We start from the raw sequence: 4,770 nt of genomic DNA on the forward strand, positions 1-4,770 counted from the left end.
CGAGTCTGGATATTAACGATCAGAGCCCAGCTTAAACCTGACTCCCGCTTTACAATGATATTACGTATTTGCTAAGACAGAAACAAACACATTATAAACACACGGGCATGCTGCATCTGTCATGCCCGGCTTGTACGCTCCTCGTGTGTGCCACGCCCCCTGATTACCCACGTGTGCTTCCCTGATCGTCTCCAGCTGTGTCCGATTACTTTGATCAGTCTTGTCCTATTTAAGTCCTAGTCTTGCGTGTCTCCCTTGTCCGTCATTGTGGTTGGTTGTGGTTATGTGCCTGTATCTCCCGTCTGATGTTTCCTGCTCCCTGATCCCATTAAAGCCCTGAGTTTTGCCTCGATTTGGACCTGGTTGCCAGTTCCTTGCCCGCCTCCCCGCCCGTGATCATGACAGCGTCACACACAAATGCAATGTTTCCAAAGCATAACTCGGTCATTAGCGTCTCGTCCTCCTCATGACATGTTGGCCTATAGGCATGGCGCATATGACCAAGCTCCAGTTAGTTTAATTAAATCAGGATGTACTTAGCACTTGTTAAGACTGAATTGATTCCACAAGTCAGATTTCCCCAAGCTGTTCGGAACAGTGAAAAGCTCTCCCTTCTCAGCTTTATTCTTTATTTCGCCAGCCATTCACGTACACTGACTCTTGCGTGAAGTGAACTCTAATCTTTACTATTTCCACCTGTTATGGTGTCCATCTTAGCACAACAAACACAAAATAAAGTCATGACACTACAGTGAGGTGCAGCCCGTCCCAAACCCAACGTGATGCATGAAAAAGTCCAGAGTCTGGCCTGAATCTACCTGTGGGCTTGCAGGACTGTAGTAAACACCTCACAAACACCCACCTGAAAATACATTATAACTAAATATAAGTATGTTTGTGTAAAACCTAGCCATGAGCAACACAAAGAAATACCCTGTGGTCTGTCATTAAAGCAGCCTTCTGTGAGGAATATAACCAGCAGTCTGAACCATCCTACATTATAATCACTTTAATTCCTAGTAGAAGCTGCAGTGATTCCCCATGTTATTAAATGAAAACACAGCGTGACGTGGCAGCTCTTGTGGCAGACAGGTTGTACCTGCAAATGACCTTTTTGCAGACGGATGGCTGACAGGTGAAGCAGGTGGGGTAGGCTGGGGCTGCCCCGGCTGCCTCGGGCCTCCGGCAACACGGCTGTCATGCCAAGACCGTGACCAGAAGATCATCGTGACTCTCTCATCCTTGTGCCAGGTAATAATTGCTGCGATTGCCAAGTTCCAGTGCGCTCCAGTGCACCAACGGGCCTCTCAAAATAGCCAGGGCTGACTCACTCACTTGAAGAAATAAAGATCTGTATGAGCTCTTACAGGAATGTTGATGTTGTCATGTCAAAAAGACGATCCTCTCCATGGAAAACAAAACATACTGAATCCCTCTCTACCGCTGAAGAATTTTCCCTGTCAGAGTGAACAGAAGGACAACATGCATCATTTCTTGTTATTGCTGTAAATTAGTGACAAGTTATGCAGTGATTGTTATTGCTCAGGGCCAGTGCTGTAGGAACTAGTGCTGGAGGTATATTCACATACTTTTCACTTTTTTGATTTTTAAAGAGCCACAGAAAAGATATTAATCATGAATGCTTTCACACTTCATTGGAATCGTTCTTATTTTCTCTTCTGGAATCTGGAAACAGCAATAAAATATTGAAGAGGAGAGCATGAGTTAAAATGCAAAAAAAAGCTAAATGTCTTTAGCCAGAAAGAAAAGAATTTGGAAAAACTGAATATTTTTGTGTAGTTATATGGATCTTTGAGGGGGCTAAAATGGTCTAGGGCAGTGTTTCCAAATCTGGTTCTCAGGGACCAACAGTTGGTCCATATTTTTGCCGCCTCTGAGCTCCCTGCCACACAATCCACATTTTTGCTCCCTCCTAGTAAAGAGCTGGGAGAGAGAAAAAATGTGGACTGTGTGTGTGCCCAAGGACCGGATCAGGAATCACTAGTCTAAGGTATGTTTGATGTGGGCAAGTGGCAGGAAATCGATGACATAGAAGTCAGTTGCTGTGAGCAGAATTCTGACTAACCTCTGAAAGGACCAATTAACGTCGAAACTCAGATAGGCTGTCACAGTGATTGGCTCCGAGACTGCAGAGCAAGGCCCTTCTGGAAGGTTCTCTGGATAAACCAACCATCTTTTTAGAAAAATTCATGCAGATCCGTATACTTCATATATGACTTAAAATCAGTTATGGAAAATATCCTTTCAGGCATTTTCTGTGCTAAAATGTATATGTAAAATCATCAATTTACTGTCTTATATGTCATACAAGAGGGTTTCCTCCGGGTACTCCGGTTTCCCCCCACAGTCCAAAAACATGCTGAGGCTAATTGGACTTGCTAAATTGCCCGTAGGTGTGCATGTGTGAGTGAATGGTGTGTGAGTGTGCCCTGCAATGGGCTGGCCCCCCATCCTGGGTTGTTCCCTGCCTCGTGCCCATTGCTTCCGGGATAGGCTCCGGATCCCCCGCGACCCAGTAGGATAAGCGGTTTGGAAAATGGATGGATGGATGGATGTCATACAAGACTGGTTAAGCCCTGAGATTCTGTGCTGGAGAAGAAGCAGAAGTTTGGGTGGGTGGATGGATGGATGGGTCTGTCAAATCAGTAAAAAGTATGGAAAAGAGAATCCTGAATCTTAGTTGTGGACAGATAAATCATATGGGCTAAAGAGGAAAGATCTGCTAACAAAACAGTCTCCAGCTGCAGGTACCATAACCAAGATGCAGATTTCATCTTAAGTTACCTGTTCATCTGTACTGTGATGGTCATGTGCTGGTGTTGACATGCTGAAGACTGCAGCTGCTCATAGTGTTACTGTTTGCTCATAGTGTTGCAGTCCCCTGTGGCATGCAGGGTTATATGTGTGTTACTCACACCTGTCCAAACGTGGGATGGCACAAATCTACAGCTTGCTCCAAAGGGATGCTTTGTTATTAAGGAAACAGCACCAAAAAAAATCTGGTCAGAGCGGCCAGGAGTGGGAGCAAGGTGACGTGAATAAGGGGGAACTGTGTCTTTTGCCAGCTGGAAGTGCAGGCATGCAGGGAAAAATAATAACTGAGAAGAAGTTAGCCATGAGCAGCCAATGAGAAGCAGTCACTGAATGCCACAGGCGATCCTATTGGCTGGGACATTTTGATTCTTCGCCACAGTGCTAGGGGGTGTGATTTGTCATGCCGTGTGACTTCAGTACCCAGCTTACCAGTGGGCCAAATCTTTAGCTGCCATGGGACAGATGCTACAATAGGGACTGGTTCATGGGGCTGAAGGTATTGTATTGTTGAAAATGGACGCATTAGAGGGAAGGGAGCATCCGGATATTGAGTTGCTCATGATGTGTGGAGATCAAGACCTGGCTGGTGTGATTCTTGTGGTCCCGGTGATGGAGACAAGGCAAGATTCCCTGTTGCCACCCCCACCCCATTTTACACCTCTTTCACTCCCCCTCATACCCTCTCGCTCTTCAGGTTCTATCTGAGATCTCGCCCAGCTTGAGGTAGGTCATGTGATTGTTTAAATACGCAAGGTGAAAGTCCTCATGGTTGGACACAGGGAATGCTCTTAGTTTGGTAATTACTTTCGGGACTGGATGCCAAGGCTGGGGGTGACTAGGTGATGGAATGGGAATGGTAATTGGAATGGTAATTGGAATGGTAATTACCTGAGCAGCCGAGAGAGCCAGGGAAGAAACCGGGAATGAATGCTGGACAAGACTCTATTCAGCGCTGAGGGCATTCTTCCTCCTGACAAAGGCTTCCCATCAGGCAGCAGGCTGGTGCATGCTGGGTAGGGAATGCACTGGCGGGTGGAGTCCATATCGACTATGTCTTTGAATAGGAGGAACGCAGCCAGTGCAGCTTGTGATGAAGGGCTACTGTGTCCACACTGGGGCCCCTACTTGTTGTAAAGATGCTTAAATCTCCCATGTGATGATAGGCTTTTAATTCTCCTTCCATGGAAATCAGGACATTCTGCCCAGGACTGTGCAGCTAGGTGGCTTCTCAGCAAGCCAGATAAATCCATCACATCATTGGCTTTGTGGGAAGTCAAACATACATGAAGCATCGATGTCAGCTCACAGTCGCTTGCGTATCCCATGGCCTTTGCTGGGAAACTAGAAGGTTTGTAAGATGTAAATGGCACAGCTCTTGGGGGCGGGATCCTGCCTGTGAATGGAGGCCAATTTCTCCGTCTGCTGGGAGGTCCACTAGTGTCTTTTATCATATTAACAAAGGGGTTTAGGGGTCCAAGTTCATGGCCTATAGAAAGGCTGACAAAGGTCGAATTTTGACATCAGAACATGGATAAATAAGGTATCTTTCTTCTGCACGTTCCATGGGGGTTCTGAAGCATTTGGCAGGCTTTTCAGTTTACAGCTGTGCAAAAGGAATTATGGGGAAAAACGTGTCAATTTTTGTAATGACAGTAAATAGACAATGTGGCTGCGTAGCTCCCCCTGCAAAGGGGAAAGCAGAGCAGGACTGACAGCCCCTGTGCCTCCCTGACAGTACAGCAGGAAGCTGGAGGCGTCTTTGTTATGTGGGCTGTCAGACGGAGCACATAAAGCGGCATCCACCTTATGGCGCATCACGCAGGCCCCGTGGCCCTCTGCACGCGCCTCAGAGCCGCCCCCCCCCCCCCGAACAAAGGAGGGGATGCCCAGACAAGTCAGGGCTTTTTTCCTTTTCTCTTTCATCTGAGGAGGAAA

Source organism: Brienomyrus brachyistius, chromosome 21 (assembly GCF_023856365.1).
Source record: "Brienomyrus brachyistius isolate T26 chromosome 21, BBRACH_0.4, whole genome shotgun sequence".
NCBI lineage: Eukaryota > Metazoa > Chordata > Actinopteri > Osteoglossiformes > Mormyridae > Brienomyrus > Brienomyrus brachyistius.